This window comes from Glycine soja, chromosome 2 (genome assembly GCF_004193775.1).
Source record: "Glycine soja cultivar W05 chromosome 2, ASM419377v2, whole genome shotgun sequence".
Classification (NCBI taxonomy): Eukaryota; Viridiplantae; Streptophyta; class Magnoliopsida; order Fabales; family Fabaceae; genus Glycine; species Glycine soja.
The window spans coordinates 21,109,061-21,116,179 of NC_041003.1; positions in this window are offsets into that span (position 1 = coordinate 21,109,061).

Sequence of the window (7,119 nt, forward strand, 5' to 3'; positions counted from 1 at the left end):
GAATGGCCAAAATACAAGGCCCAAACGAAGGAAAAACCTATTCTAATATTTACAAAGATAAGCGGGCTTATACTTAGCCCATGGGCTCGAAATCTACCCTAAGGCTCATGAGAACCCTAGGGCCTTCCCTTGGATCTCTATCCCAATCTACTTGGAGTCTTCTACCCAATGCCCTTGTGGGATAGGATTGCATCAGGTTGTTTTATGTATTCATTGTTTCTATCAGTACTTTATTATTGCATGCTTGTGGCATGATCACTATATGTGTATACTGTTAGGGGCTTTAGCATTGAAAGATGTATTGTCTCCTTAGAACTTTATAGAGCAGGTAATTTAGTTTTTATTATGTTGTGGTCATAAAGCTGTTCAATTAAGCTAAGTTCAGCAAGAGACATTTGCAAACGAAAATTAATTAGAATTAGGCTAAACTCATGAGACATCGGTGTTTAGTACTTGAGCCTTCAGCATAGAACACAAAAACATCTTTAATTAGAGAAACATCCTTTATTGCATTAATTTGCTCAATAAGAGGACCCAACGCCTTTAGATATATGTTTTCACACTTACTTGCTCATGTTTATTGCTTTGTAATTAGAATAGAACATACTTTTACTTTCATTTACAATCATGATTTCTGTTTGCAAATGCCTCCTTATTGAACAAACCTTTACCAAATGAACAAGTTCCCTGAGTTCGATACTCGGTTCACACCGTTTTAATTATTTACATGATGACCCGGTGCACTTGCCTGTAGATTTCGCATCCACACAAACAAGTAGTATCCTGGAGTGCGAACACTAAGTTCTAACCTTTCTAGGAATCTTCTCAAGAAAGCTTCTCAAGGAAGTTTCTCAAGGAAGCTTCTCAAGAAAGCTTCTAAAGGAGGTGAGCTTAGTTATTAGAGGGGCGTGTGTAGCTAAACTCTAGCTTCTAAAGGAAGCTTCTCAAAGATGCTTCTCAAGAAAGTTTCTCAAGCAAGCTCCTCCACTATAGCTTCCTCTTTAAGAAATTATTAGAGGGGAGTGTGTAGCTAAGCTCTAGCTTCTCAAGGAAGCTTCTCAAGGAAGTTTCTCAAGCAAGCTCCTCTATTGCAGCTTCCTTTCTAAGCTTCTTATCCAAGGCACTCTCTTCGTGGTGAAGCTCCTTCTTCCTTGGCTTATTCCCTAGTGGATGGCGCCTCCTCTCACCTTTTCTCCTTTATCTTCTGCTGCATCTCCATGGTGGAAAATAACCATTGAAGAAACTTCTCAAAGATCCAGCCTCCATAAAAGCTTCTCAAGCAAGCTTCCATCAAGTGGTAATCAGAGCACAAGAGCTTCAAGTAGGTACTCCTTAAACCTCCATTAGTTTTCAGCTTTGCCTTCTCCTCCATTGTTGTTTCTTCATTTTTCTCCATGTATCTCCTCACATGTCTTGTGCTAAATGTTTTTAACATGATTCTTTAGAATTTCCACCAGTTAAACTTGTTATAGAAGCTAGATTTGATTTTCTATGGTTTAAATTTCTTGTTCTTGTTCTTGAACCGTGAATTATGTTAAGTTTAGATTCTTTGAGTTTTGTCTTGCTATTTTTTGTGGCTGAAACCTAAACCATAAAATTATTACAAAAACATTAAAGTAGAAGAAAACCTCAAAAATCTAGAGTGACTTGTTCACCTATTGTAGTTTTGTCATAGAAGTCATGTCTAGCCATGAAACTTGTCACATAAGATTTCTTATGGTGTGCTGAATTTTATTTTTCTTGTTTCTTTGTCTAACTCATTTGTTCATGTGGGTATGAAATTCTTTTAGCCTATTAGTTGATTTGAGTCAAATATTGCATGTTAATTAGTCCTTAACATGTTCATGCAAAATTCTTAGAGAGTCTTTGATTGTGAACCTTTTCTTGAACTTTTAGGTTTTCTTATGATTGTGTCTATTGTGAATTTGAGTTTTGGTGATTGAATTTCTGGCTGAAATTTTGATCCTAAGTGAATATTGAACTCCTAAAACTGTGGTAAACAAGCCTAGTGAGTTCAACATACATAGGAAGGTTGAAAGTAAGCCCAGGGCAATCAATATACCATGCTTAAAAAATTTGAAGTCTGAAATTGCTGGTGCTGGCAGCTTGAACATACAAACTTTAAAAATTATTGGGAATTGGTCACAGCGAATTTTGAGCTTAAATGTTTACTGAATTTTCCAAACATCTGGACAATAATTAGGAAAAAAGAACCAAGCGATTTGGATAAAAGGAAAAAAAATACAAAAAATCACACAATTTGGCAGAAAAATTAGTATCCGGGGAAAAAAAGTGAAAGGGAAGTGTGCTATAATTGGTGCCTATTTTATACCAATCTTAGTTTTGAAATTTCAATTGAAAAAGTGTGAAAACAAGTGCCAAACCTAGATGTTTGTTGAGTTTTTTTTTAGTTTTTTTACTCTACTCTCGAGCCATTCTATGTCCTTTTCATTACTTTAATTGTTGAATAATCCTTGAAAACTTGTCTTGTTAAAACTCTATTGTTTTAGCTTTCATTTCATTTTTTAGGTTGTTGGTTATTGCTTGTCTCTTTGTTTCCTTGTTGGTGAGTTGCCATATAGGGAATTGGAAAGGAGGATTGGTGTCATCCATTGAATAATTTCAGTCAAGAAGAAAGGGGCCCACCACCTTAAGAGCTATTGGACTAAGAAGCACTCCAAATTGAGTGAAACACCAAAGAGAGAATAGCCACCAAAATTGAGGACCTTTTTTGTAATTGGAAATTTATTTGCAATTGGACACTTGTATGTTTATCTTCATTACTTTCAAATTTGGTAACAAAAAGGCCTTTCATTGGAAGTAAGTTGGGAGCCTCTAATAGGTCACCCTACTTCCATTTGTGTGTTATAATTTTAGGCAATTTTCCCTTAGGATAGTGAGTGCTTTGTTGGGAACCTTAAATGAGGTCATCCTAACACTCTTAGGATCCGCCCAGTTTACATCTCTTGCACTTTAATTTCTTGCTTATTTACATATCTTATTTTCTTTACTAGTCTCGCCTAGTTTACCTTGTAATTACATAATACTTTCTTCTTGCTTATCACGCTTATCTTTTGCCTTTTGCAAACCCCCAGCAAGAAAGAACCACAACATAGGAACCAACATGAGTCATCATTCATCTAGTGTTAATGGTGAGGGTACTATTCATAAGGACCCTCTATCTAGAATCTTAGATGAGTTGAGTTCCCTCAAGTTATGGAAAGAAAAACTAGAAAGAAAATAAAAAGGAAAAGAAAGGGTAGAAATAAATCAAGATTAGAGGGAACAAATAAGGGAAGAAGAAAGAAGGGAAATACTAAAGAGTTAAGAAAAGAAAAACATGCCTCCTATAGTAGTCATGACTCTTGCAAGAGCCTAAGTGAAGAACTTCGTGACTATTATGAAGAAAGGCATAGGTCACATCTTAGACCTCACTCCCATAGGAGAGAAAATGAAAGAAAGCCTCAAGAGGCTAATATTAACCTCCCATACTTCCATGAGAAGAACAATATAAAGGCTTACTTAGATTGGGAAAAAAGGGTAGAGCAACGACTTAAAATGAAGTCTACTTCAAAATCTTATGGCTCTCACTCATATCCAAAGAAAGAATAAGGTCAAGGCATCTTAGGGGCGGTACCTTCTAATCCCAAAGATGATAAGGGGAAGACAATAGAAAAGCAACACCCTAAGGCTAGTATGCAAGAGAAGACTAGCTCTATAAAATGCTTTAAATGTCTTGGAAGAGGACACATTACTTCTCAATGCCCCACCAAGAAAACCATGATTATGTGGGGCCAAGACATTTATAGTAGCCAAGATGAGGCTTCTACTTCACCTTCTTCTAGTGAAAGTGAAGAAGCAAAAGGAGAAGAATCTAGTGAAGAAATCTACTCCTAAGAAGAAGGACAACCTTTAATGGTTAAGGAGGAGTGTATGGAGGTAAGTGTCTCCTCCAAGAGGTTAAGAAGAAAAGTCATTTTGCAATAAAGACAAAAATTAAAGAAACATCCCCTCTTAGACAACCTCTACATCTTCTCCTTTGTAAAAAGACACTTGTTAGCACGGCCACACCTCTTGTGCTTTGTTGGTGCCTAAAATAGTTATTATTGGGAACCAAATCCCTAAAATAAGTGATATGATGAATGTGTTGAGTGTTGCAACCCTTTTTTGTAAAATCACTCATGCACCCAGCATCTTCAGGATTCGTGTACATAGGGACTCATTAGGTAGGTTTGTTCTTATTTTTGGTTTTAATACAAACATAGGTGCTTATATGGGACACCTTAGATTTTTCGTACTTTTTTGTAGGAATAATCAACATGAAAATACAGAAAAATGTATGTTTTATTGCATTACTTTCCTTAATTGTTTAAATAGTGATCAAGGGGTTCCCACGCACCGTAGGAGAATAAAGGTCATTCATGATTGGCCTACTCCACCAAGTATAAGGGAAATCTAGGGCTGCCATGACTTAACAAACTTTTACAAAAGGTATGTCCCATATTTTTCTATACTTGTAGCACCACTCATTGAGTTGGTGAGGAACCAAGTTCCCTCGTGGGAAGATGCCCAGGATAGGGGTTTTTAGACCTTACCCTACTCTTACATACCCAACACCACTAATATATATATTTTTATTCTTTTTACAGGTGTCGAAGGAAGGAGCCCAAAGTATCAAGAACCTCGAGATTTGAGGTCAAATCCTTTCCAAGGGGGTGGGGATGATGCAATCCTACCCTCCAAGGGTATTGGATAGAAGACTCAAAGAGGATTAGGCTAGAGCTGTTAAAGAAGGCCCTAGGGTTCTCATGAACCTCAAGGTAGATTTCTGATCCCATGGGCCAAGATTGGGTCCACTCTTCTTTGTAAATATTAGAATAGGTTTTTCCTTCTTTTGGACCTTGTATTTTGGTCATTCTAGTAGTATATGGTTTTAGTCTTATATTTCAAGGCATTTTGAGTAGTCTTTGTAGTAGGGACTTTTTTGTATTTTTATGTATTTTGGCATGGGGGAGAGCTTAACTATTATAGGGTGTGTGTGTAGCTAAGCTCTATCTTATCATCTCAAGGAAGAGATGAGCTTAGCTATTAAAGGGGTGTGTGTAGCTAAGCTCTAGCTTCTCTAGGAATCTTCTCAAGAAAGCTTCTCAGAGAAGTTTCTCATTGAAGCTTCTCAAGGAGGTGAGCTTAGTTATTAGAGGGGTGTGTGTAGCTAAGCTCTAGCTTCTCAAGGAAGCTTCTTAAGTAAGTTTCTCAAGGAAGCTACCTAGACTATAAATAGAAGCATGTGTAACACTTGTTGTAACTTTGATGAATGAGATTCTTGTGAGACACACTTCAAAGTTCAACTTCTCTCCCTCTTTTCCTCCTTCAATTTCGTGCTCCCCTTCTCTCTCTCTTTTTCCCCAATTGAAGTTTCCTCTCTAAGCTTCTTATCCAAGACACTCTCTTGGTGGTGAAGCTCCTTCTTCCATGGCTTATTCCCTAGTGGATGGTGCCTCCTTTCACCTTTTCTCCTTTATCTTCCGCTGCATCTCCATGGTGGAAAATCACCATTGAAGGACCTCATTGAAGCTCAAAGATCCAACCTGCATAGAAGCTTCACAAGCAAGCTTCCATCATAAACACTCCTTTTCACTTTCTGTATTTAATCATTTGTTTAATTTTAATCTTGATTTTAGTGATTGATAAAGTTGATTATATAAAAATATATTTCTATAAGAAAAAAAATGAGAAAAATGGTTATGCAGCTACAGTGGCAGATCCAGGACCCTAGGTTAGCAAGGATATTTTGTTTTAAAAAAAGGTATAATAATTGTTAGATTTAATTACTTATTTAGTCCTTATACTATTTTTATATTTCAATCCTTATATATATAAAATAGACATTTTAGTCCATACACATGCACTTTTAATTCTATTTTGATCCCTGTCACCAAGTAATGTTAACTCTCTTAACTCATACCACCCAATTCTATTTTTTGGCAATGGAAAACAACCACAAATTTGTTGTTAAAATGACAATTTTTGTCAATTTAACAATCACCCGAAAAATTGTAATAGTTTTACCTAACTAAGTTAAGATACACTAAACAAAATTAAAAATGCATTGATAGTGTAAAAATTTTTATACAATCATCCAATCACAACCCACACTACTAAAAAAGGATACAATGTCGGTTATAGTGGCATTACAAAGATGGTTTTCAACCGTCTTTGAAGCCTATGTCATGAAAAGTGAATACTTTCCACAACAGTTATTTGACCGTCTTCGTATAGGCGTTGGTCAATGATGGTTTTTAAAATAAACCATCTTAAAATAGGTTTTTAAAAAAACTATAAAAAAAAACACTTGTATCTAAGACGGTTTTGCAGGAAAACCGTCTTAGAAATTGTACTTTCTAAAATGGTTTTAATCCAAAACCGTCTTAGAATTTGTAATTTTTTTTTTAAAAATAAATAAAAACAACCTTTTCTAAGATGGTTTGCGTAGAAAATCATCTTAGAAAGGATTTTATTTGTTTTTATTTTTGTTTACTATTTCTAATACGGTTTTGCGAGACAACTGTCTTAGAAAGTGTTAGTGTTTTTTTCTTTTAAAAGCCAAATTCAACTAGCAACCCCTTTTTTTCATTGCAAATGCCTTGTCAACTGATTCAACCAGTCCTTGAAATGGTTTATCCTAGGCTATAGTATTATTGGTATTGGTAACTCTATAGCAGCCCTAGTCACTTCACTTATAAGATCAATATATCATATCAGAATGGCCTTTAATGCTTTTTACCACTTGCAAGCCAAACACAATTTGAAACATTGATTGAACCTTTTTTTTCAAAAGAAGATACAATAATAGAGGGAAAGAATATTAGGATTGAAAGGAGGGGAAGAGGAAAAAAAATGAGAGATGATGCCCATCCAGTAGAAAAATAAGGTCTCCTGCCTATCCAGGAATTTCAAAACAGCCACTTTTGGATCCTTTTTTCTAAAAGCACTCTGAAGGGCACTTGTACTGTGAGAGTTAATAGTGTATATGCATCCTCCAACCCAGTGTGGTTGGTAAGATGGGAAAAGAAGTAACCTTCTCCATAACAATATGATGTGACCATGCAGATACATGTT